This window comes from Bubalus kerabau, chromosome 10 (assembly GCF_029407905.1).
Source record: "Bubalus kerabau isolate K-KA32 ecotype Philippines breed swamp buffalo chromosome 10, PCC_UOA_SB_1v2, whole genome shotgun sequence".
Classification (NCBI taxonomy): Eukaryota; Metazoa; Chordata; class Mammalia; order Artiodactyla; family Bovidae; genus Bubalus; species Bubalus kerabau.
The window spans coordinates 11,850,959-11,878,901 of record NC_073633.1 but is presented as its reverse complement, the minus strand read 5'-3'; the positions used below and the strand labels follow the sequence as shown (position 1 = coordinate 11,878,901).

Genomic DNA, 27,943 nt, shown 5'->3' with positions numbered 1-27,943 from the left:
ATAATATAATGAAAACAAGCAAATGGGATACCAACAGAAATCTCTTCAAGAATTAAAAGAAAACCAATATTCAAATGAATACAAAATGGTTGAAAGCAACATTCCACCATGATTCTAAAGGAAAAATAATGAAGCATATCAAATCGAATTGAAAACAGAGAAGAGATTTATGGGGGCAGAGATGAATTATGGTGAGGCAAAATTCTAATTTTTGCAATGCTTGGTATTTAGAAGGCTGCTGTGAGCAAAAGTCAGAGAGTCTACATTCCATCCCTAGGAGAGCAGTGTAATTATTCACTATTTGCCCAGGGGCCAAGAGAGATTCTGAAGGTGACATGAGTTCCTCAAGGCCAGGCAGCTGAAGTCATATACCAGAACCTTCTCCACCGGGGTTTGAGGTGGAATCTTATACCACACATGTCCTCATGCCTGTGCTCACTCTTAGACATGGAATTTGTTGATAAATGATGTAAACACCAATGACATGTGACATCAGCCTTAGATTCATGAGCATTTTCTGGGAATTTAATACATGAGGACTCTGTGGACTGCTAAATTAACTACATCGTAAACTATGGGAGGGGATGTCTACTCTCAATGTTTTCTGTAGCAGAAGTTCAAACGTCTCAAATATCCAAAATACAGAGGAAATTCTATGATGGAACTAAGGAAACATACCATGTTCACTTCACATTGGATCTGAGAGCTTCATACAAAGGAATTCTTTTTCAAAAGGGCTGGAGTCGCAGAAACGGGTCCCCACCTGTGTCTCTGAGCTCACCTGCTGCTGGGTCCCTCGCTCCCTTGGTCCACCTCGCCAACATGCTGCCAGCTCTCTGAATGCACAAAGCTGAGTTCCATTTTAAGGGCTTTGCCTTACTTCCCAGGAAGCCCAGCCTTGCATTGAAAGGATGGTGGCTGTACGTCATCCAGCCTTTCTGAGAGTGCTGAAGTGACAGACTATTCAGTATTTCTTGTCCTCAATGAAGTCCCCTCAGGGTCTTTGCATTTGACATTTCTGTGCCTGAACTGCTCTGAGCATTTGCACACGTGGATGCTTCCTTTGGACTTTCCAGGTCTCAGTTTAAGGCCATTTCTTCAGAGAGGCCCCAACCCTCAATTCCACTTTTATCCTCAAGGCCTGTCTTATTGTCTCTACAGCACTTACCATTATGTAAAGCTGTGTATTCACTGATTTGTTTATTTGTTTACTGTCTATCCCGTTCCACACCATGAAAGCAGAAATTCTGCTTTTGTTGTTCATCAATATCTCTTCAGTGCTTTTTAGCAAGTCCTAGTCCATAGGAAGCAGTCTTTAAATATTTGTTAAACAAATGCACACACACACACACACACATGCATACCTTTTTGTGTGTCTGTATGTATACATGAACATATACAGAATCACTGAAGGCTACTAAGACATTACTCAGGTTTTCTTTTGAACATTATTTTCTGAATCTGCACTGAAAAAGAACAACAACCCTGATTTACTTTTTCAGTTAAATTTGCAGTTTGTATCCAGTAAAATTCATTCATACTTTTTAAACTACATTGTTCTGTGAGTATGATAAATGCCAGCATCATACACCCATCACCATAATCAGGATACAAACTGTTCCATCACCCCAAAACACTCCTTCCTGCTGTCTCTTTGGAGTCAGTTCAGTTCAGTTCAGTTGCTTAGTCATGCCCGATCTTTGTGATCCCATGAACTGCAGCATGCCAGGCCTCCCTGTCCATCACCAACTCCCGGAGTTCACCCAAACCCATGTCTACTGAGTCGGTGATGCTATTCAACCATCTCATCCTCTGTCATCCCCTTTTCCTCCTGCCCTCAATCTTTCCCAGCATCAGGGTCTTTTCAAATGAGTCAGCTTTTCGCATCAAGTGGCCAAAGTATTGGAGTTTCAGCTTTAGCATCAGTCCCTCCAATGAACACCCAGGACTGATCTCTTTTAGGATGGACTGGTTGAATCTCCGTGCAGTCCAAGGGACTCTCAAGAGTCTTCTCCAACACCACAGTTCAAAAGCATCAATTCTTTGGCACTCAGCTTTCTTAACAGTCCAACTCTCACATCCATACATGACTACTGGAAAAACCATAGTCTTGAATAGACGGACCTTTGTTGGCAAAGTAATGTCTCTGCTTTTTAATATGCTGTCTGGGTTGGTCATAACTTTCCTTCCAAGGAGTAGGCGTCTTTTAATTTCATGGCTGCAATCACCATCTGCAGTGATTTTCGAGCCCAGAAAAATAAAGTCAGCCACTGTTTCCACTGTTTCCCCATCTATTTGCCATGAAGTGATGGGACCGGATGCCATGATCTTCGTTTTCTGAATGTTGAGCTTTAAGCCAACTTTTTTACTCTCCACTTTCACTTTCATCAAGAGGCTTTTTAGTTCCTCTTCACTTTCTGCCATAAGGGTGGTGTCATCTGCATATCTGAGGTTATTGATATTTCTCCCAGCAATCTTGGTTCCAGCTTGTGCTTCTTCCAGCCCAGCGTTTCTCATGATGTACTCTGCATATAAGTTAAATAAGCAGGGTGACAATATACAGCCTTGATGTATTCCTTTTCCTATTTGGAACCAGTCTGTTGTTCCATGTCCAGTTATAACTGTTGCTTCCTGACCTGCGTATAGGTTTTTCAAGAGGCAGGTCAGGTGGTCTGGTATTCCCATCTCTTGCAGAATTTTCCACAGTTTATTGTGATCCACACAGTCAAAAGCTTTGGCATAGTCAATAAAGCAGAAATAGATGTTTTTCTGGAACTCTCTTGCTTTTTCCATGATCCAGCGGCTGTTGGCAATTTGATCTCTGGTTCCTCTGCCTTTTCTAAAACCAGCTTGAACATCTGGAAGTTCACAGTTCACATATTGCTGAAGCCTGGCTTGGAGAATTTTGAGCATTACTTTACTAGCATGTGAGATGAGTGCAATTGTGCGGTAGTTTGAGCATTCTTTGGCATTGCCTTTCTTTGGGATTGGAATGAAAACTGACCTTTTCCAGTCCTGTGGCCACTTCTGAGTTTTCCAAATTTGCTGGCATATTGAGTGCAGCACTTTCACAGTATCATCTTTTAGGATTTAAAATAGCTCAACTGGAATTCCATCACCTCCACTAGCTTTGTTTGTAGTGATGCTTCTTAAGGCCCTCTTGACTTTACATTCCAGGACGTCTGGCTCTAGGTGAGTGTGAGTAATCATACCTTCGTGATTATCTTGGTTGTGAAGCTCTTTTTTGTACAGTTCTTCTGTGTATTCTTGCCACCTCTTCTTAATATCTTCTGCTTCTGTTAGGTCCATACCATTTCTGTCTTTTATTGAGCCCATCTTTGCATAAAATATTCCCTTGGTATCTCTAATTTTCTTGAAGAGATCTCTAGTCTTTCCCATTCTATTGTTTTCCTCTATTTCTTTGCATTGAACACTGAGGAAGGCTTTCTTATCTCTCCTTGTTATTCTTTGGAACTCTGCATTCAAGTGGGTATATCTTTCCCTTTCTCCTTTGCTTTTCACTTCTCTTCTTTTCACAGCTTTTTGTAAGGCCTCCTCAGACAGCCATTTTGCTTTTTTACATTTCTTTTTCTTGGGGATGGTCTTGCTCCCTGTCTCCTGTACAAGGTCACAAACCTCCATCCGTAGTTCATCAGGCACTCCATCTATCAGATCTAGTCTCTTAAATCTATTTCTCACTTCCACTGTATAATCGTTAGGGATTTGATTTAGGTCATACCTTTGGAGTCAACCCCTCCTCAAAGCCTAAGCCCTGGCAATCACTGGTCTATCCTCCATCCCTATAATTTTGCACAATGTCATATAAATGGATTTATATTATGCAATCTTTTAAAATCTTGCTTCTCACACTTAGCATAAGGCATCTGTGCAGACTTTGCTCGTACTGATAGCTTGCTCCTTTTCATTGCACAGTAACATTTCATTGTATGAATATTTCATTTGTTTGCCCACTCACCAGCTGAAGGACAATTGGAATTTCTCCATTTTTAGGGGATGATAAATAAAGCTGTTATAAATATTTCAGATTGGTTTTTGTGTGTTCCAAAGTTTTCCCTTTCTCTTGGGTAAATATCTAACAGCAGGCAAATTAAGTCATTTAATTAGTTTAGCTTTATAAGAAATTGCCAAACTATTTTCCACAGTGGCTGGACCATTTTGTCCTCCTACCACTAGTGTTGATGCTTTTGAACTGTGGTGTTGGAGAAGACTGTTGAGAGTCCCTTGGACTGCAAGGAGATCCAACCAGTCCATCCTAAAGGAAATTAGTCCTGGATGTTCATTGGAAGGACTGATGTTGAAGCTGAAACTCCAATACTTTGGCCACCTGATGCGAAGAGCTGACTCATTTGAAAAGACCCTGATGCTGGGAAAGACAGGGTGGGAGGAGAAGGGGACAACAGAGGATGAGATGGTTGGATGGCATCACCAACTCGATGGACATGAGTTTGAGTAGGCTCCGGGAGTTGGTGATGGACAGGGAGGCCTGGTGTGCTGCAGTCCATGGGATTACAAAGAGTCGGACACGACTGAGCGACTGAAGTGAACCAAACCACTAGTGTATGAGAGTTCCAGCTGCTCCACACACTTCCTACCACTTCTTTGCTAGTTTTTTTGGGGGAGAGGGGTAAGTTTGGGCCATTCTATATGTGTGTAGTGGTATCTCACCATGGTTTTAATTTGCACTCCCCTGATGTCTAGTGAGACCTTAATTTACTCTCTGTTCATTCATTCATACTTTTATTGAGTGCCTCTATGTGCCAGTCACAGTGCTGAGATGTGGAAGCGAACACTTATTCCCTGCTCTCAATGAGTCAGAGTCCAAAAGAGGAGGCAGATGTGTTAATAGACATGATAAATATTATGATTCATGCTAGAACAGGTTCTAAAAAGAGGGTAGAGGGAGTACAGAAGGGACAGAGATATCAATCTAAAGGAGTCGTCTCTTAAGAGCCCTTGCCAAATTTCTTGTCTGATTCAGGTTTGTGAACACAGAGAGCAAATTCTTAAATTTCTAACACTCAAGTGAGAGAAACAGTTCAAATCAGTACCAAAGAAGTAGGTGAGACAGGCCAAGACTCACTGTGCCGTGCCCGACCCCCAACTCTCTTCTACTACATGAGAGCCCTCTGACTTGCAGAGAGAAGGAGAGCCCTTGACCCGAGTGCGAGTCCCAGAAAAGGAGCTCACCCCTCCTTGCCCTTCTGGATATGCCCTGGGCTGGGGCAAGGGGAGACTGATGGATGACCTTCTACGGCCTGGATGAGGGATCGACACAGTGAGGGTTTTGAGAAATGACCCTGCAGATGCTTTGTAAAACTAAAGTACCACTATCAAGATTAAACACGAATGAAAGAATGATGGGGTGAAACACTGGCTGCCGTAACTCCTCAGCCATGAATTCTCAGGACCCCTCCTCTCCAGCTCCATTTCAAGATGAGTTATATTTGCATTTGCAAGGGACACAAAGCCCAAACCACAGACATCAGGAAGTGGGGAGCCATCAGCGTGGCGTGAAGGACCAGACCGTGATACGAAACACATGCAACTGGGAAAGTGGTTGTTGCTTTAGGATAGTCAGCCACACTTAGTAAAATGGATCCTTTTCTTCATGTTGGCACTATGCCTTTTTTGTCTTACCAAAAAAAAAAAAAAAAGATTCTTGCGGAGAAGGTAGTTCTAATTGTCCTCTGGACTTTGTTTAAAAATACCTATTAAAATGTCATACTGAGGGATTTATTTATACATAATGTAAACTGCATGCAAGGAAGGACCTCAATTAGGGTATTACAGAAAGCAGCGACTGTACTGCGCTAGTCAATGCAGCACTAATAAGAGTGTTCTGTGCCTTGCATGATAATCAAGGCCATTTACCAGGCTCAAGCTGATATGCTCTGGGACTGCAGAAACCAGCTGCCTTCCCAGCTGCCTGACCGTCTGAAATCTTTCAAGGTGCCAAGACAGAAGTGTGGGGCTCATGGAGAAGAATGCTAGCTTTCACATTCTTTTCTGGGTTTTCTCCCTGAGCATGGGTGAGTTAGCACCTACTCTGTTGACTCACATTTGGTGGCTAGTTATCTGATATGATCAATGATCCAGTCTTTGGTAAGAAGGTAGATTTTAGGGATAAAACACAGATCCAATGTTCCAAAACATTACTATTAATTAATATTAATAAAAATAAATATTATAGGTCAGATCACTTTTCAATAGCTAAGAATTAAATCACCTATATTTATGTGTCAGTGGTGTTAACTCACAAGGCACATTGCCAAAAAAGTTCTCTTTGGAAAAGTGGCTCCCAAATCCGTTTTTCTCAAGTGGTCAATAAGCTCAGGAAGTGAACAAGGATCAGATGAGTTTCTGCTTTTATTCTGATAGAAATAAAATGTTATGCCCTCAACCTGTCAGTGGTTTAAAGTATAAACACTGTCTAATCAGCATGAAACATTAGTCCTCAGCTAGAAACCTAGGCTGTCATGCATCTAGCATCATGCGCGACGTCGTTAAGATTTAACCAGGTGCAGCTGGACAGTTCTTGTGGCCGATATCCGCAAAGATTTTTCACTTTCTTCTCATTCATTAAAAACAAAGGGGGTGGAGGCAGGAAACATGAGGATGCGCGAAATAGTTAAATAAACTATGGTACAGCCATGTTATGGAAGACCATATAACTACTGGCAAAGAATGAGGCAGATTTGTCTGAACTGATTTCAGAACTGTCCAAGTTACATTGCTCAGTGAGTTCTTTTCAAAACAGTGTAAATAATAGTGGTTTCACTTTCATATACACATAGACTATATCATTATATCTAGAATACAAGTGGGAGGAAAAGACACCCAACCACTTTACATGGCTATTCAAGGTAGGGAGTGGGAGCTCTTAGGGGCCTTTTGCTTTGGCATTATTTAAGTTTTGAGTTTTGTATCACCTTGTACTACTTTTAACTCAAAGTGGGGAAAAAACCTTTTCAAAGAGTTGCAAGCCTTTGGTTTTTCTGAAATGTAAGGTCCGATGGGAGAAGAGAGAAGACAAGGAAACTCGAATGATTGCCACGACACTATTTGGCATTCACACAATTTTCAGAACTAAACTAACGTTAATTGTGATTGTGGTGCATCCAAGTGTTGGCAGCATAGGGCTCACTTACGAGAGCAGTGAGGAAGTGCCCCGGTGTCTCTGAGTAGGAAAGGAAATGGTATTTACAGACTTTTCATCTTTACAACTGTAACCACTTATAGGTTGATTTTGAATTCTCAGGCCAAGGCCAGTTACGTCTCAAGCAGTAATAGCGTGAGCGCCACTGCCGATAGGGATGCATAGAGCAATCTCACACACACGCACACAGACCTGGCTAGGATCTGCCTGCAGTACATCATCATGCCTTTAAGAAGAGAGAGTCAATTCAACTGGATTTCCACACTTGAGGGGGATGGCCCAAGAGGACCCATCTGTAAGAGCCGGCCCACGCAACAAGCTGACCTTTCTTGCTGGTTTTCTCCATTTCTATTTCCAGGCTCTGGTCCTGCCATTTAGAATGTACAGAGCCAGTGGTAAACAGCAGCAGGAAGTTAGATTACGGCCCTGGTTCCTGAGTCTGGCTTGTGATCCTAAACACACTTTTGAAGAAGCAAGCTTCCTGATGGCTTTTGCAACACAGAAATTCATGGGCTCATTTTTCAGGGTGTATCTGCTCTGAGTGTGCCACAGATGAAAAAAAAGAATGAGAGGACCTTTCCAGAAAGAGTTCCTGGGAAAAGCATGTAAGACTCATTCAAACGTGATGCTTCCCAAGCTTCACTGACTGAAATAAGTCTGAAGGCTTAAAAAAACCCGACAGCATAGTGTGTGTGTGTGTGTGTGTGTGTGTGTGTGTGTGTGTGTGTCTGGGTGTGTGTGTGTGAGAGACAGATATGAGTATGTGTCTGTTGCAAACAAAAGTCCTTTGGAATTTTCTTTGTAGACAGACAATAATATAGTACTAGTATAATGATGAAGAAGAAGTGAAGTGAAGTGAAGTCGCTCACTCGTGTCCGACTTTTTGCGACCCCATAAACTGCAGCCCCCCGGCTCCTCTGTCCATGGGATTCTCCAGGCAAGAATACTGGAGTGGGTTGCCATTTCCTTCTCCAGGGGATCTTCCTGACCCAGGGATCGAACCCAGGTCTCCCACATTGTAGGCAGACGCTTTACCATCTGAGCCACCAGGGAAGTCAGTATAATGATAATGTAGGTCAATTAAAATTTTATCAAAGATTTTCATAAAAATATACACCACAATAGCCTATAGGATAGTCAAATCTTGACCATATGCAAATGAAGCTTATATCATAAATGCATATAAAGGCAGCTCATTACTCTGTAAATACACATTGACTATATTTCATATTTATTACCTTATAGCACATATAAGCACACATTAACTTTCCTTCTCTATTTTACTTACATATTTATTTAAAAGGAACTGTATATGTTTAGAGACATATTAATACATAAACTCTTACATAAGCTGATGTCATGGACAAATAATAAATCAACTGTATTCATTTTGTGAACAGACATTGTCTTAGGAAACCGAAAAGCAAACAAAAATAAATATTAGGAATTACGTTGGTCGGAAAATTGGACTAATAGAGTCTAAGAGCCCCTGCGTGGGCTAAGGTTCTAAGATCTGGTGCCTGCACCAGATGAAGTCACAGGAAAACCTCTCCTTGTAGATCCATGGTAAGAAATGGAACACTTTCAAAACTGAACCTAACAAAACAAACTTGTAAACCACAGTTTGCACTGACACACGTGCCCAAGGCTTGGTAGAAAACTTGTAGCAAAGTGATACCTACACCCTATATTAGCAAATCAATCTGCTTTCAAATTAGTTGTCCTTATAATATTATTTTTTTCCTAAAAAAATTAGAAAAACATACATACAACCTCATGGCCCCTATTCTATTTCAGATGAAGATTTCCTTTTGTTCTTTGCATATGGTGTCAGCAAAATTTTGCTCATGATCAACAAAAGCTCTCTCTTCCTTCCCAGTAGATTTTTAATGACAGAGCACAGAAGGATGCTCAAGGAACTCATTCTTAGAAGAAAGTTTTTCTCCCCTGGTTGAGGATGAGGAAGGGGTTGTAATATTTCCCGTGTTATGACAACAGAGGTCAGCCCGAGTGTTCTCTGTTGCTGGTGCCAAAGGTCACCCTCATACATCTCCACTAACTGCTGGCCTCTCTACCTGCTCCTGTTTTTCTAGCCCTGTTTCTTGCCTTGTAGCCTCTCATCCAGAACAAATCATTTAACACTTGACAAGCGAAACAGCTGCTTCGCTCATGATTCAGGCCCCAAATGGCCCTTAGAGTTTTGTCATTTAGGTTGAAAAAATTCCCTTTGCATTGGCTAGGAAATACATGTGAACACAGGGACCTGGGACCTCAGAAAGAGGACATCACATCATGCTTCCAGGCACACTGGATGGAAACATGACTCTGGGAGAGGTCCACTCCATGAGCCCCATAGCTGGATACCACTCGCTTGTATCCAGTTTAATCCCACCCCGAGAAGAGCCTACTAATCATCTCAAGTTCCTGATATTCACGGTCATCAGATTGTTCATGAAAGACCCCAGCCTGAGTGGAGACACTCAACCTCCCTTCCTCACAGCCTTCCAGACCAGGAACGTGGGTGCCAGCATCTACTTCCCTCTCTCCCTGTGTCTAGTCAATCACTGAGATATAGGATGCTGTTTTCTGTATTTCTCCCAAATCTGTCTCTTTCTTTCCACCTCTGCTTTAGTCCAGGCTCTCATCCACTGCCCAGGTCACACTAACAGGCTGATCTGCAGCTGACATGGGTCCACAGGGCCATGTCCATGGCTGCAATACTGAAGCATGCCTGTCACAGTTATGCCCTGAGTCCTGAGCCGTGGGCCTCTCCATGGGCCAGTGACAGAAAGGTCTGCCTGGCCCCGCAGGGGCTCAGGACCCGGCTCCACTGCTTTGGCTTTCTTCTCCTCTGACTGGGCAATGACCTGTTGTTACATGATTTTAGTATCACCTCTCTTTTTTCTTCTATGAACATATATTAATTTTTTAAATTAGGTATAGCTGATGTACAATATTATACAAGTTTCAGGTATACAGCATAGTGATTCACAATCTTGAAAGGCTACATTCCATTTTTAGTTGTCATAAAATACTGTCTACATTCCCTCTGCTGCACAATATATCCTTGTAGCTTATTTATTTTATATACAGTGGTTTGTATCTCTTAAAACTACTCGTACCTTGTTGCCCTTCCCCGCTTCCCTCTCTCCACTGGTAGCCACTAGTTTGTTCCCTCTCAGTCTCCTTCTATTTTGTTGTATTCACTAGTTTGTTTAATTTTTTAGATTCAATATATAAGTGATATAATGTAGTATTTGCCCTTCTCTGCAAATGGTAAAATACTTTTTATGGCTTAGTAGCATTTCATTGTGTACATATACTACATCTTCTGTATCAATTCATCTGTTGATGAACACTTAGGTTGCTTCTATAACCTGTCTATTGTAAATACTGCTACTATGTACATTGGGCGTGCATCTGTCTTTTCAAAATAATTGTTTCATTTTTGTTTTCTTCAGATATATATCCAGGACTTGAACCACTGGGTCATGCGGTGTTACTGTTTTCAGTTTTTTGAGAAATTGCCATACTGTCTTCCACAGTGGCCGCACCGATTTACACGCCCATCAGCAGTGCACAGTTGTCTCTGCTCCCTCACCAGCATTTGTTATTTGAATACCACCTCTCTTTAACAGAGCTTTCAATCAGCTTCCAAACTGCCTAGTCTAGTCTGACTTCCATTTATCTTCCAAAGACCTTTCCATGAGAAAAACTGAATCACAAATTCACTTACAGCTTAAACCCTTTCAGCGGTTCTCCATAAGCCTAGATTCTTTAGTGTGGCCACAGGGCCCTCCGACACTGGGTTCCTGCCCACCTCTCCCTCGTCATTCCTCAGAAATCCCTCCTTCCACCCTTTGCTACCTGCTGTGCATCATCTTTGAATCTTAACCCCTCCCCATCCTTGTCAATTTGGAGAACTCTTAAACTGCAGTCTTCTATTAACCAAGTAGAGAGGACCATCCTTTGTAAATTCTTATAGACACATTAAAAAGTATTCACTTCCCCCACTGAGCTATCTTGGGATCCTGTGAAGTCCCATGGTGCCTGACAGAGAGAGAAGTCACAGTAGAGAGTGGTTATTCATTTGTGAGTCTGTTCCTGGAGGGCAGGGACCATGTCTTATTCATCTTTTGTACAAAATGTGTCAAAGAATCGTCACTTGACAAATGCTTCTTTAATTAATTTATAAAAAGCCTGTTCTTCAATTCCTTTAAGATTAGAGAATTTGCCTAATACCTTCAAAAGTGACTTTTTGGAAACATAATACTATATTGCCTAATTTCCAAATATGTGGAGTTTTGCTCTTTTGTAACTGATTTCTAGCTTAATTTCCTTGTGGAAGGAGATCATGGTTGGTGGTTTTTTGAAACATGTTGGAACTGCTTTACAATAGAGTCTGTGGTCGAGTTTCATTTTTCTAGTTTTATTGAGGTATGGGTAGACAGCTAAAAAATGTATGTATTTAAGGTATATAACGTATATATTTAAGGTATACAATGTGACAATTTGATATATGTACAGCTTGTGAAATGATTACCATAATCAAGTTAATACACACTTACTCACATTTAAGATGTACCCAGTACATTTCAAGTACACAATACAGAATCATTATCTATCGTCACTATGGCACATACAGAACTATAGTCACATTAGATCTTCAGAACTTATTCATATTATAACTGAAAGTTTGTACACTTTGCCAGTGTCTCTTTATTTTCCCTAGTCTCTAATGTTACATCCTGACAACAGTAGATGGAAAGGGGGCTCCCCGCTAGGGCAATGTATATATTTTCTTTTGGACAAATGTAACAATTCCCCCACACAAACTGGACTTCAAACTTGAAAGAGTTAATATACTAATATGTAACTCAGGCACTTATGTGTTTAAAGCATGTTTTATATAGATTGTTTGAAGATAAAACACAGCAACTGAAATCAGTTCAATGGTTGGCAGAAACCCAATTCACTCTTGCCCATCCCTGATTTATGACCCTGCAGGAGGCATATAAATGCTGTTTCTCCTCATCTGCCCCCCTCCTTCCCCTTCCCCTTTGTTTCAAAATGTCAGGCATCCACCCAGAGTTACATTTCACCTTTGCTCTCTGCAAAGGATGACTGCTTGGGTCATTAATCTTGGCCCAGAAAGAAGTTCCTTGCTGCTACCGACTGGGGAAACGATGGTCCTGGTGCATCCCAGGGAATGGTTTTCTAGGGCTATGGCGCCACAAAAATCAAACCCAGAGTGACTGAGTCTGGGATGAGCGCAGCAGTTTTTCATTCAATGTCACCCTCTCTGTTGTTAGGAGAAACGACGTAATGACTCAGGACACTCAAGGCGACAGAGCACTGGAGCACAGCAGACCACCGCCCCAGCAGAGTGGCCGTCACGCCAGCTCTGACGGGAACCAGCACCTACAGATTCCCACGTGGGCTCCCCTTCTCCTCACGCTGTCACACCCGCTCTCATTACAGCTGTGGGAAAGGATGGGAAGCTTTGAGGAGCAACTGAAGCCTCCTAGGGGGACGGAGATGAAGTGCATTCAAGGCTGTAGCAGATTCCAGGATATTTATAGCACACTTGCCATATGCTGGGCACCTCACACACATCATCTTGTTTAATACATCAGTGTTTTTGTTTTCCCAGCCAGCCCCACTCCTATCCCCAGTCCAGGGTAGCCAGATAAAATCAGGTCACCAGTCAAACCTGACCTAAAATTTTTTAGTATAAATACGTCCCATGCAACATTTGGGACATACTTATACGAAAAATTATTTGCCATTTCAAATAATTTCAAAATTATTTGATATTTACTTTAAAAAAATTCAAGTATAGTTGATTTGCAATGTTGTATTAGTTTCAAGTATACAACACAGTGATTCAGTTAGACACAAATACGTATCTCTTCTTTTCAGATTCTTTTCCCTTATGTTGCTGCTGCTAAGTCAGTTCAGTCGTGTCCGACTCTGTGTGACCCCATAGACGGCAGCCCACCAGGCTCCCCCATCCCTGGGATTCTTACAAAATATTGAGTATAGTTCCCTGTAGGTCCTTGTTGATGATCTAGTTTATATATATTCTCGTAGTGTGTATATACGAATCTAACTTAATTTATCTATATATATATATTATAGGAGTGTGTATATGTTAATCCAGTCTCCTGATTTATCCCTTCTTCACCTCTCACTGCTTTTTGGTAAACATAAGTTCATTTTCTATGTCTGTGGGTTTATGAAAGTCTCATTAACTAGGTACCCGAGTTGCACTGTTATTTGCTAAATCTGGTAATCATACCTCAGGAGACATTTGGCAATGTCTGGAGATGTCTTGAATACCATGAGCTTGGAGGAGGAGGGGTTCTACTGGCGTCTAGTGGGCAGAGGCCAGAGATGCGGCTAATACCTTATCCAACGCACAGGACCGCTCCTCCACCCCCAGAGAATTACCCAGCTCAAATGTCAACAGTGCCTACAACGAGATCCTGCTGTAGTCACTGTGCCCATCTGTGGTACAAATACCCAAAGGTAATGTAGAGAGAATAAGGATATTATAAAGCTGGTTTTCAAACAGAGGTTTGAAAACTGACTTCAGAAGACTTTAGGTCTCATTCGTGTATGAATGCACTTTGTTTTTACATTAGTTTTTGTTATTAAGTTATAAGCTCTCTTTTTTTTTTTTTGCTATGAAATTGATCTATGGGGTTGTCATTTTTTTCTCCTTGCTTACTTTTAAACACACGCTAAAGGTGGCACATTGTAAGAACAAAGGACAGTTTTGTTCCCTTGGGGTCTTGGTAGAGGGCAGCATTATCCATCAAACGCTTTCTGATAATACCTGCAGCTTATAAATGCCTATTACCACAAAAACGCAATGACCATCTTTCTTCAATGGGGCCTCCTGGCGGACCAGTGGTCAAGAATCTGCCTGCCGATGCAGGAGATGCAGGTTTGATCCCTGGGTCAGGAAGATTCCCTGGAGAAGGAAATGGCTACCCACTCCAGTATTCTTGCCTGGAGAATCCCATGGACAGAGGAGCCTGGTGGGCTACAGTCCATGGGGTCACAAAGAGTCAGACATGACTGAACAACTAACACACACACACACACACAGACACACACACACACACACACACACCCTGTGATCCAGAAATCCTACACCTGGATATTTATTCAAGAGAAATGACAATCTAAGCAGAGCTGAAGTTGCTCAAAAGACTTGTATAGGGCTTCCCTGTTGGCTCGGTGGTGAAGAATCCACGTGCCAATGTAGGAGACACAGATTCGATTCCTGATCCAGGAGGACCCCACATGCCGTGAAGCAACTGAGCCCATGTGCCACAACCACTGAGCCTGGGCTCGAGAGCCAGGAAGCCACAACTACGGAGCCCATGTGCCTAGATAGAGTGTGTGCTCTGCAACCAGAGAAGCCACCGCAAAGAGAAACCCACTCTCTGCAACCAGAGAAAGGCTTGTGCAGCAACAAAGACCCCATGCAGCCAAAAATAAATACATAAAATCATTGAAAAATGACCTGTATAAAAATGGTCAGAAACAGCCTCTAGGAAAATTAAAATTAACCCCTCTCTTCCCCACTCGCCCAACCAAAAGCCCCACATAAAACTGGAGGCAACTCAAATGTTCATGGACAGGACACTGGAGGAACATCTATACAATGGGATACCATTTTACAATAAAAAGGAATGAACTACTGACACATATAACAATGTGAATTTTTAAGTGAACTTTTACAATATTATACTGAATTAAAGAAGCCAGAAAGTTCCCTACTTTATTTATATGAAATTCAGCAACAGGCAGAACTAATCTTTGGCTACAGAAACCTGACCAGTGGTTGACTCTGCAATGGGGAGTGGAGGGACTGACTGAAAATGGATGCATTTATCTAGATTTGGGTGGTGGTTACACATGGAGGCATATGCTGTGTTGCTGTGCTCAGTCGCTCAGTCATGTATGGCTCTGCGACCCCACAGACTGTAGCCCACCAGGCTCCTCTGTCCATGGGATTGTCCAGGCAAGAATACTGGACTGGGCTGCCATTTCTGACTTCAAGGGATCTTCCTAACCCAGGGATCAAATCTGAATCTCGTGTCTCCTGCATTGGCAGGTGGATTCTTTAGCACTGAACCACCTGCGATGTACCTAAATGTCAAAATCCATAGAATGGGACACTTAAAAGGAGTATTTTTGTGTGTAAATTATAACCTCAATTTAACAAACAGGGGTTAGATGACAACAGCAGCAAGATTGCATTTTCAGTAATGTACCAAAGCTCCCGGCACAGGACTAGATACTTTATAAATTAATCTGATTTGGAAGCATTCAAATTAGCATTATGTCAACTGGCTGCATCTGAACAGGAAACATTCCTTTTGCTGTTCACAGCAGAGGTAACCAATGGCCAGGCAGGGCTCATGCTCTGTGCTGAAGCTCCTTCCATGCTTTTGGTCAAGCTCTCCTGGACAGTTAACTCCTGCAGAGGAAACTCTAACCCTGGGGACCGAGGAAGCTCGGGTCATTCCTCCATGCCAAAGGGACACTTCCTGAGGCTGCTGCCCTTCTGACAGTGACCATGATGCCTGGAATGGTCTCTGGCAGCGCTCTAGATGAATCAAATGCCAGCTATAGCTTGCTTAATGAATCACCACGGTCCAGAGTTACTGCTTCTTAGAAGTCAAACCACAGAAGGGATAGTTCTGATTTTGGTGACCTCAATGAGGACTTCACCCTGTACCATATCCCTCACAAACGCCTTGCACACACACGCACACACACACACACACACACACACACACCACAGTACCAAGGAAGGACTTGTTGGTCAAGTCTGTTTTATAAAAGCCTTTGCCTTCTGAGGGCACAGCCAAGATGTGAACTGGCCAGCGTTGGTCAGTTTTATGAAGGTCTTGAAAAGATCAACATAGTAACATTTTTAAAGAGAGTGGGGGTGAGGGGGCAGGTTAAAAAAAGATTCAGGAGTGCAGGATTCTGGCCTGGAAATGAGTTTCTGTGGAAACTGCTCTCCTTTTATCAGAGTCTAGTTTGCAAAAGCAAACCAAAGAGAATTGAAAAGAATACCTCTTGGGTTCTCTGATAGACTGACTTTATAAAGGTGACAAAGGAAGGAAAATTTCTGCTGTTAAATCAGGACAGATATAAATCTCAGAGCTAAAATGAATCCCTTATCCATTCTAGGGTGTTCTAAGAAACCTGTGACTAGACGGACCTATAAGCAAAGCTGTGGTTTTCCCAGTAGTCACGTATGGGCGTGAGCTGGATAATAAAGAAGGCAAAGCGCTAAAGAATTGCTGCTTTTCAACTGTGATGCTGGAGAAGACTTTTTAGAGTTCCTTAGACAGCAAGGAGATCAAACCAGTCAGTCCTAAAGGAAATCAGTTCTGAATACTCAATGACTGAACACTGAAACGCTGGATTGGAGGAAGCACAGCTGGAATCAAGATTGCTGGAAAAATATCAATAACCTCAGATATGCAGATGACACCACCCTTATGGCAGAAAGTGAAGAAGAACTAAGGAGCCTCTTGATGAAAGTGAAAGAGGAGAGTGAAAAAGTTGGCTTAATGGTCAACACTCAGAAAACTAAGATCATGGCATCCGGTCCCATCATTTCATGGCAAATAGCCGGGGAAACAATGGAAACAGTGTCAGACTTTATTTTTTGGGGCTCCAAATCACTGTGGACAGTGACTGCAGCCATGAAATTAAAAGACAGTTGCTCCTTGGAAGAAAAGCTATGACCAACCTAGATCAAAACAGATCAGTTGGTCAGTCTTGTCCGACTCTTTGAGACCCCATGAATCCCAGCACGCCAGGTCTCCCTGTCCATCACCAACTCCTGGAGTTCACTCAGACTCACATCCATCAAGTCAGTGATGCCATCCAGCCATCTCATCCTCTGTCGTCCCCTTCTCCTCCTGCCCCCAATCCCTCCCAGAATCAGAGTCTTTTCCAATGAGTCAACTCTTTGCATGAGGTGGCCAAAGTACTGGAGTTTCAGCTTTAGCATCATTCCTTCCAAAGAAATCCCAGGGCTGATCTCCTTCAAAATGGACTTGTTGGATCTCCTTGCAGTCCAAGGGACTCTCAAGAGTCTTCTCCAACACCACAGTTCAAAACCATCAATTCTTCGTCGCTCAGCCTTCTTCGCAGTCCAACTCTCACATCCATACATGACCACAGGAAAAACCATAGCCTTGACTAGATGAACCTTTGTTGGCAAAGTAATGTCTCTGCTTTTGAATATGCTCTCTAGGTTGGTCATAACTTTCCTTCCAAGGAGTAAGCGTCTTTTAATTTCATGGCTGCAATCACTATCTGCAGTGATTTTGGAGCCCAGAAAAATAAAGTCTGACACTGTTTCCACTGTTTCCCCATCTATTTCCCATGACATGGTGGGACCGGATGCCATGATCTTCGTTTTCTGAATGTTGAGCTTTAAGCCAGCTTTTTCACTCTCCACTTTCACTTTCATCAAGAGGCTTTTGAGTTCCTCTTCACTTTCTGCCGTAAGGGTGGTGTCATCTGTATATCTGAGGTTATTGATATTTCTCCCGACAATCTTGATTCCAGCTTGTGTTTCTTCCAGTCCAGCATTTCTCATGATGTACTCTGCATATAAGTTAAATAAGCAGGGTGACAATATACAGCCTTGATATACTCCTTTTCCTATTTGGAACCAGTCTGTTGTTCCATGTCCAGTTCTAACTGTTGCTTCCTGACCTGCATACAAATTTCTCAAGAGGCAGATCAGGTGGTCTGGTATGCCCATCTCTTGCAGAATTTTCCACAGTTTATTGTGATCCACACAGTCAAAGGCTTTGGCATAGTCAATAAAGCAGAAATAGATGTTTTTCTGGAACTCTCTTGCTTTTTCCATGATCCAGCGGATGTTGGCAATTTGATCTCTGGTTCCTCTGCCTTTTCTAAAACCAGCTTGAACATCAGGAAGTTCACGGTTCACATATTGTTGAAGCCTGGCTTGGAGAATTTTGAGCATTACTTTACTAGCATGTGAGATGAGTGCAATTGTGTGGTAGTTTGAGCATTCTTTGGCATTGCCTTTCTTTGGGATTGGAATGAAAACTGACCTTTTCCAGTCCTGTGGCCACTGCTGAGTTTTCCAAATTTGCTGGCATATTGCGTGTAGCACTTTCATAGCATCATCTTTCAGGATTTGAAATAGCTCAACTGGAATTCCATCACCTCCACTAGCTTTGTGCGTAGTGATGCTTTCTAAGGCCCACTTGACTTCACATTCCAGGATGTCTGGCTCTAGGTCAGTGATCACACCATTGTGATTATCTGGGTCGTGAAGATCTTTTTTGTACAGTTCTTCTGTGTATTCTTGCCATCTCTTCTTAATATCTTCTGCTTCTGTTAGGTCCATACCATTTCTGTCCTTTATCGAGCTCATCTTTGCATGAAATGTTCCTTTGGTATCTCTGATTTTCTTGAAGAGATCTCTAGTCTTTCCCATTCTGTTGTTTTCCTCTATTTCTTTGCATTGATCACTGAAGAAGGCTTTCTTATATCTTCTTGCTATTCTTTGGAACTCTGCATTCAGATGTTTATATCTTTCCTTTTCTCCTTTGCTTTTCCCTTCTCTTCTTTTCATAGCTATTTGTAAGACCTCCCCAGACAGCCATTTTGCTTTTTTGCATTTCTTTTCCTTGGGGATGGTCTTGATCCCTGTCTCCTGGACAATGTCATGAACCTCATTCCATAGTTCACTAGGCACTCTATCTATCAGATCTAGGCCCTTAAATCTATTTCTCACTTCCACTGTATAATCATAAGGGATTTGATTTAGGTCATACCTGAATGGTCTAGTGGTTTTCCCTACTTTCTTCAATTTAAGTCTGAATTTGGCAATAAGGAGTTCATGGTCTGAGCCACAGTCAGCTCCTGGTCTTGTTTTTGCTGACTGTATAGAGCTTCTCCATCTTTGGCTGCAAAGAACATAATCAATCTGATTTCGGTGTTGACCATCTGGTGATGTCCATGTGTAGAGTCTTTTCTTGTGTTGTTGGAAGAGGGTGTTTGTTATGACCAGTGCATTTTCTTGGCAAAACTCTATTAGTCTTTGCCCTGCTTCATTCCGTATTCCAAGGCCAAATTTGCCTGTTGTGGTCCACTGGAGAAGGGAATGGCAAACCACTTCAATATTCTTGCCTTGAGAACCCCATGAACAGTATGAAAAGGCAAAATGATAGGATACTGAAAGAGAAACTCCCCAGGTCAGTAGGTGCCCAATATGCTACTGGAGATCAGTGGAGAAATAACTCCAGAAAGAATGAAGGGATGGAGCCAAAGCAAAAACAATACCCAGCTGTGGATGTGACTGGTGACGGAAGCAAGGTCCGATGCTGTAAAGAGCAATATTGCATAGGAACCTGGAATGTCAGGTCCATGAATCAGGCAAATTGGAAGTGGTCAAACAAGAGATGGCAAGAGTGAATGTTGACATTCTAGGAATCAGCGAACTGAAATGGACTGGAATGGGTGAATTTAACTCATATGACCATTATATCTACTACTGCGGGCAGGAATCCCTCAGAAGAAATGGAGTGGCCATCATGGTTAACAAAAGAGTCCAAAATGCAGTACTTGGATGCAATCTCAAAAACAACAGAATGATCTCTGTTCGTTTCCAAGGCAAACCATTCAATATCACAGTAATCCAAGTCTATGCCCCAACCAGTAACGCTGAAGAAACTGAAGTTGAACGGTTCTATGAAGACCTACAAGACCTTTTAGAACTAACACCCAAAAAAGATGACCAACCTAGACAGCATATTAAAAAGCAGAGACATTACTTTGCCAACAAAGGTCCATTTAGTAAAGGCTATGGTTTTTCCAGTGGTCATGTATGGATGTGAGAGTTGGACTATCAAGAAAGCTGAGCGCCGAAGAATTGATGCTTTTGAACTGTGGTGTTGGAGAAGTCTCTTAAGTGTCCCTTAGACTGCAGGGCGATCCAACCAGTCCATCCTAAAGGAAATCAGTCCTGAATATTCACTGGAAGGACTAAAGCTGAAGCTGAAACTCCAATACTTTGGCCAACTGATGCGAAAAATTGACTCATTTGAAAAGACCCTGATGCTGGGAAAGACTAAAGGCAGGAGGAGAAGGGGATGACAGAGGATGAGATGGTTGGATGGCATCACTAACTCAATGGACATGAATTTGAGTAAGCTCCAGGAGTTGGTGCCAGGGAAGCCTGGCATGCTGCAGTCCATGGGGTGGCAAAGAGTTGGACATGATTGAGTGACTGAACTGAACTGAACTGATTCTGAAGCTCCAATACTTTGGACACCTGATGCGAAGTACCGACTCACTGGAAAAGACCCTGATGCTGGGAAAGACTGAAGGCAGGAGGAAAAGGGGATGACAAAGAACAAGATGGTTAGATGGCATTACCGACTCAATGGACTTGAGTTTGAGAAAACTCTGGAAGATAGTGAAAAACAAAGGAGCCTGGTGTGCTGCAGTTCATGGAGTTGCAAAGAGTCAGACATGACTAAACAATAGCAAAAAAAAACCCCAAAAACAAAACGGTAGACTGTGATTAACCCTAACCAACACTGGGGGGCACCCTGGGTTCACAGGATGCAGTGTGGTGTGTGATGAGGTGCTCTTAAAAGCCTTTTTCCTGCTGACTTTCACCTGCAAGTTTGAGCGGAAACTATCATCAATTCAGACACATTCCTGTCCTAAAAGCTAAGGCCACGAAAACTGTTCTGCCTTTTCTTTCCTGCAGGGTTCTCCTTCATGTGCATTCTAAGTCAACTGCTGCATTCCTAAATACGACCTGGCAAGATATCTCTCTGGCGGGATAAATCCTTAGATTAGAAAGGCAGCGTGCCCTCCAGCTCTGAGGACCAAAGACCTAGCCAGGGCAGTGGAAGAACAAAGCAGCCTCAGTGAGGGTTAGAGTATGAGATGGAGCCCTTCATGGTTGGAGGTGAGAATTGTTTAAAGTGGCCCTTGCCCACTATTTCATAAAAGTGAGGTGAAGTGAAAGTCGTTCAGTTGTGTCTGACTCTTTGTGACCCCATGGACTGTACAGTCCATGGAATTCTCCAGGCAAGATTACTGGAGTGGGTAGCCTTTCCCTTCTCCAGGGGATCTTTTGAACCCAGGGATTGGACCCAGGTCTCCTGTGTTGCAAGTGGATACTTTACCAGCTGAGCTACAAGAGAAGCCCAAGAATACTGGAGTGGGTAGCCTATCCCTTCTCCAGCAGATCTTCCCAACCCAGGAATCAAACCAGAGTCTCCTGCATTGCAGGCAGATTCTTTACCAATTGAGCTATCAGGGAAGCCCGATTTCATAAAAGATCCAGCATATATTCTGCACCCTCACCTCTTTGTTAAGTTTTGAGTTTTAAAAAAGGGATCAGGAAAAACCTGAGAATGGACTTGAGGAGCTGAAGTGAGCCAGCCCCTCCTCTGTTGGCCCAGGGCTCAGCAGACCCCTGGGGATGAGCTGGGGTGAAGATATTAATGAATTTCACTGGGCCAGGGGGTTTGGTTTTAATGAGCACAGCATGGTGCTGCCAATGGAAAGGTTATTTGAAACCAACTCACAATCTTGGATGTAGGTAGGCAGAGTTCAATAGAGCAAAGGAATGTCTACTTAGACACAGACCCAAGCTGGGACAGTGGGGCCTGAGGGCAACTCTGGAGTCACAGTAAAGAAGGAAGTGTGAGTCTGTGAGGACTCACGTGAGAAAAGAACTCCAAAGTATGGGCCAATAGAGACACAGAGAACAAATATATGGATACCAAGAGTGGGGAGGGCGGGGAGGGGGGAACTAGGAGACTGGGATCGATACACACACGTGATACTGTCTATAAAGCGGACCACTAATGAGAACCTACTGTGTGGCCCAGGGAACTCTACTTAATGCACTGTGCAGACCTGAACGGGAAGGAAGTCCAAGAGGAAGGGGATGTATGGATAAGCATGATTGGCTCACTGTGCTGTACAGCAGAAACTAACAAATTATAAAGCAACTATACTCCAACAAAAATTAATTTAAAAATAATAAATACAAAAAGTAAGACTAAAGTCAGTGCTGAGGGAAAGAAACAACATGGACGGGCTGGGGCAGACGACAGGGTTGGCACACACAGGAAATGGACCACGTGAGAAGATGTCCTTAAGGCCCACTGGTCTGGCATCCAACCACGTGATATAATAATTATAACCAAAGAACAGCAAAATACACTCATGAATCTTTGCCTGGGAAACAGAGACTAAACAGGAAAGACTGAGCTAGAAACATTTCTTAAGAGTTAAAGCTACAGTGAGTTTAGTCACTCAGTCGTGTCTGACTCTTTGCCACCCCATGGACTGCAGCACACCAGGCCTCCCTGTCCATCACCAACTCCCGGAGCTTGCTCAAACTCATGTCCATTGAGTTGGTGATGCCACCCAACCATCTAATCCTCTGTCTTCTCCTCTTGCCTTCAATCTTTCCCAGCATCAGGGTCTTTTCCAATGAGTCAGTTATTCACATCAGATAGACAAAGTATTGGAGTTTCAGCTTCAGCATCAGTCCTTCCAATGAATATTCAGGACTGATTTCCTTTAAGATTGGTTTCATCTCCTGCCAGCACAAGGGACGCTCAAGAGTCTTCTCCAACACCACAGTTCAAAAGCATCAATTCTCTGGCACTCAGCTTTCTTTATAGTCCAACTCTCACATCCATACAGGACTGACTACTGGAAAAACCATAGCTTTGATTAGATGGACCTTTGTTGGCAAAGTAATGTCTCTGCTTTTTAATATGCTGTCTAGGTTAGTCAAAGCTTTTCTTCCAAAGAGCAAGCGTCTTTTAATTTCATGGCTGCAATCACCATCTGCAGTGACTTTGAGCCCCCCAAAAATAAAGTCTCTCACTGTGTCCATTGTTTCCCCATCTATTTGCTATGAAGTGATGGGACCGCATGCCATGATCTTCGTTTTCTGAATGTTCAGTTTTAAGCCAACTTTTTCACTCTCCTCTTTTACTTTCATCAAGAGGCTCTTTAGTTCTTCTTCACTTTCTGCCATAAGGGTGGTGTCATCTGCATATCTGAGGTTATTGATATTTCTCCTGGCAATCTTGATTCCAGCTTGTGCTTCATCCAGCCCAGCGTTTCTCATGATGTACTCTGCATATAAGTTAAATAAGCAGGGTGACAATATACAGCCTTGATGTACTCCTTTCCCGAATTGGAACCAGTCTGTTGTTCCATGTCCGGTTCAACTTTTTGCTTCTTGACCTGTATACACAGATTTCTCAGAAGGTAGGTAAGGTGATCTGGCATTTCCATCTCTTTAAGAATTTTCCACAGTTTGTGGTGATCCACAGAGTCAAAGGCTATGGAGTAGTCAATAAAGCAAAAGTAGACATTTTTCTGGAACGCTCTTGCTTTTTCCATGATCCAGTGGATGTTGGCAACTTGATCTCAGGTTTCCTCTGCCTTTTCTAAAACCAGCTTGAACATCAGGAAGTTCATGGTTCACATATTGCTGAAGCCTGGCTTGGAGAATTTTGAGCATTACTTTACTAGTGTGTGAGATGAGTGCAATTGTGTGGTAGTTTGAGCATTCTTTGGCATTGCCTTTCTTTGCGATTGGAATGAAAACTGACCTTTTCCAGACCTGTGGCCACTGCTGAGTTTTCCAAATTTGCTGGCATATTGAGTGCAGCACTTTCACAGCATTATCTTTGAGGATTTGGAATAGCTCAACTGGAGTTCTATCACCTCCACTAGCTTTGTTCGTAGTGATGCTTTCTAAGGCCCACTTGACTTCACGTTCCAGGATGTCTGGCTCTAGGTGAGTGATCACATCATCGTCATTATCTGGGTCGTGAAGATCTTCTTTGTATAGCTCTTCTGTGTATTCTTGCCACCTCTTCTTAATATCTTCTGCTTCTGTTAGGTCCATACCATTTCTGTCCTTTATTGAGCCCATCTCTGCATGAAATGTTCCCTTGGTATCTCTAATTTTCTTGAAGAGATCTCTAGTCTTTCCCATTCTATTGTTTTCTTCTCCTTCTTTGCACTGATCACTGAGGAAGGCTTTCTAATCTCTCCTTGCTATTCTTTGGAAGTCTGAATTCAAATATATATATCTTTCCTTTTCTCCTTTGCCTTTAGCTTCTCTTCTCAACTATTTGTAAGGCCTCCTCAGTCAACCTTTTTGCATTTCTTTTTCTTGGGGATGGTCTTGATCCCTGCCTCCTGTACAGTGTCATGAACCTCTGTCTATAGTTCTTCAGGGACTCTATATATCAGATCTACTCCCCTGAATCTATTTGTCACTTCTACTGTATAATTGTAAGGGATTTGATTTAGATCATACCTGAATGGTCTAGTGGTTTTCCCTACTTTCTTCAATTTAAGTCTGAATTAGGCAACAAGGAGTTCATGATCTGAGCCACAGTCAGCTCCAGGTCTTGTTTTTGCTGACTGTATAGAGCTTCTCCATCTTTGGCTGCAAAGAATATAATCAATCTGATTACAATATTGACCATTTGGTGATGTCCATTTGTAGAGTCTTCTCTTGTGGTGTTGGAAGAGGGTGTTTGCTATGACCAGTGTGTTCTCTTGGCAAAACTCTGTTAACCTTTGCCCTGCTTCATTTTGTACACCAAGGCCAAATTTGCCTGTTACTTCAGGGATCTCTTGTCTTCCTACTTTTGCATTCCAGTCTCCTATAATGAAAAGGACATCTTTTTGGGGTGTTAGTTCTAGAAGGTCTTCAGAGAACTGTTCAACTTGAGCTTCTTCAGCATTAGTGGTTGGGACACAGACTTGGATTACTACAGTTATATTATTGTGGTTCTGATCATTCCCAGCAGGAGAAAGGCTTTCTCATATCTGAAAAAAAATCTTTGGTCACCTTGCTGTATTAGAAATTAGTAACCAGAACCACAGACCTTAAAAGAAGCCTCAAATGATAGTAAGAGTGATTATTAATATTACACTGAGCATCTCTTTTTCCTCTTCCACGGGCTAGGGAAAAGCTAGATATCTTTGTTTAGCAGAGAACTTTCTGACAGTGAATATTAAAAATTGTAGACAAAATCCACTGGGCAGGGAGGGGGTGCTTATAAAGCAAGTAAAATCCACCCCGAGAGTGTCATTTGTCTGGTATGATCTTGAAGAGGGTGGACTTGATTCAAAAGGATACTTTTGATCATTTTTCTTTATCCTCAAAGAGCATTTACTGTTATTTCCTAGTTATAAAAACATTTGCTTAAGTGGCAAATGCAAGCAATGTACAATACAATATAAAAGAAAGCACATCATCCCCAGTCTCATTACCCGGAGATAAACATAATTAACATTTTGGATTTAATACAATTATTAGCATTTAATTAAGCCATGAGAAGGTTTAGTAAGAGTCTTGGGAAAAGTAGAAGCTTCACTCACTAAGGGTTTTGAACTATGAATCTTGGTTTACAACATGTTGGGGGCAATGTGTGTATTTCACACAATACTCGGTCACATCTGCATCAGTCATGGCCTTTGTTAAAAAGGAGACAACAGGACTAAAATGGATTCCCTTGTGCTAAGCCCATGTTACCAAACCAAACTACTATCTAACCTAATAGCAGTTTCAACCTTCTCCAGGAATATGATCTAAACCAGTCAGCCTGGAATTTCCTGGTCAGCACTAGGGAGGTAAGGCCTAAAGATCCCTTCCATCCCCCAGAGGGTGACCTAAGCCTGAAACGATCCACTCTTCGCTGGAAATTTCCCTTTCCTGCCCCCCTTTCTGTCTATAAAAACCTTCCGTATTTTGCAGCCTGGCGGAGTTCCTTCCTATGGACTTGATGGGGTGCTGCTCAACTTATGAATCATTTAAAAAAGGCAATTAGATCTTCAAGTTCACTTGGTTGAATTTTTGACATTTAACACCTTATGTACTGGAAATTTTCCATAGAAAACAGGTAGTTCATAAGGGCTGGGAGAGTGAGATCATTGTAAGGCTAAATACAGAGGTTGGAGTAATGCCTATGTTAATATCATGCTCCGGTTGGGCTTTCAGAACTTGCTTCCACCAAATCTCTCAGGCATAAAAGAGAAAGGGTTGTCGTATTAATGCTGTTATTCTGCCACACTGGCTGGCGAGAATTGTAGATGCATTACATTTCCACTTCCTGCCATGTCCGATGAAGAAAGCAATTCAGATTAAACAACAACAACCAACCAATGGGAATAGTCTGCAGAAGTTTTTCATCTTACACTGGAAGGTTAAGTTATTTTTCCCTTGTAACACATGTTATAAGGGACTGTTTCTAAACTAGATTATGCCTGTGCACGTGTGCTTAGCCGCTCAGTCGTGTCTGACTGTTTGTGACCCCATGGACTGAAGCCTGCCAGGCTCCTCTGACCGGGACTCTCCAGGCAAGAATACTGGAGTGGGTTGCCTTGTCCTCCTCTGGGGGATCTTCCTGACCCAGGGATCTAACCTGCGTCTCTTAAGTCTCCTGCATTGGCAGGCAGGTTCTTTACCACTAGCGCCTACCACTTCCACCTGGGAAGCCCCAAGTTATACCTGTAGATAAAGCTTAAAGATTTCAACTTAGTGATTAAGGATCCCGATATAAACTCCAATGGAGGGAAGGGTGTTTCCTTACACATCCAAGTAATTCTCAGATACCATCTGTGTGCTTTACAATTTAACTCAATTCTGACTCTATCTGCTTGGAGACAACATCAGATTCCACAGGTTGAGGGTTCAGTCCCACAAGACTTCCCCCGCCCCCACCCCCAACCTCAGAGGCCAACCTCAAGCCCAAGTTGTTGTCCTCTGTATCTGACCAATTGGCTAAAGATTGGAGGACTCCCTCTTTGGGTTTGAATAATTTACAGTGGCTCTCAGAAGCCAGGGGAATGTTCTATTCACCAGCTTGCCAGTTTACCATAAAAGACAGAACTCAGGAGCTGTTAGACAGAAGAGACGCGTGGGGCAGTGTGTGTGGTGGGGGAGGGGGGCTTAGTTCCACGCTCTGTCCCAGCCCACCACTCTCCCAAAATCTCCGTGTGTCCACCAACCCAAAGCTCTCCAAACCCAAACTATTTTGGATTTTTAATGGAAACTTTATTACTTAAGCATGATTAAGTCATTGGCCATTAGTGATAGGACTCAATCACAAGCCCCTGCCCCTCCCCTAGAGAGTGGGGCAGGACAGAAATTTCCAGTCACAAGTTGGCTTTACCCATCCTTAGATGCTGTCCAGTCACCTCACGAATACAACAAAAGATAGCTTTATCACTCTCTTAAGAAATATCAAGGGTTTTCCCCCGTGTACGAGACAGCAAAAGAGACACTGATGTATAGAACAGTCTTATGGACTCTGTGGGAGAGGGAGAGGGTGGGAAGATTTGGGAGAATGGCATTGAAACATGTATAATATCATGTATGAAACGAGTCGCCAGTCCAGGTTCAATGCACGATACTGGATGCTTGGGGCTGGTGCACTGGGACGACCCAGAGGGATGGTATGGGGAGGGAGGAGGGAGGAGGGTTCAGGATGAGGAACACATGTATATCTGTGGTGGATTCATTTTGATATTTGGCAAAACTAATACAATTATGTAAAGTTTAAAAATAAAATAAAATTAAAAAAAAATAAATAAAAGAAAAAATAAAATTAAATTAAAAAAGAACAGCCATGATTAAAAAAGAAAAAAAAGAAAAAGAAATATCAAGGG

At 42.5% G+C, this 27,943-nt stretch overlaps 1 protein-coding gene across 5 annotated transcripts in view; it reads right to left on the bottom strand.

The window, feature by feature from the left end:
* SV2C (synaptic vesicle glycoprotein 2C) overlaps nt 1–27,943 on the bottom strand; it is a 215,787-nt gene that overhangs the window by 32,685 nt on the left and 155,159 nt on the right. The gene's annotated exons all lie outside the window — the stretch shown is intronic.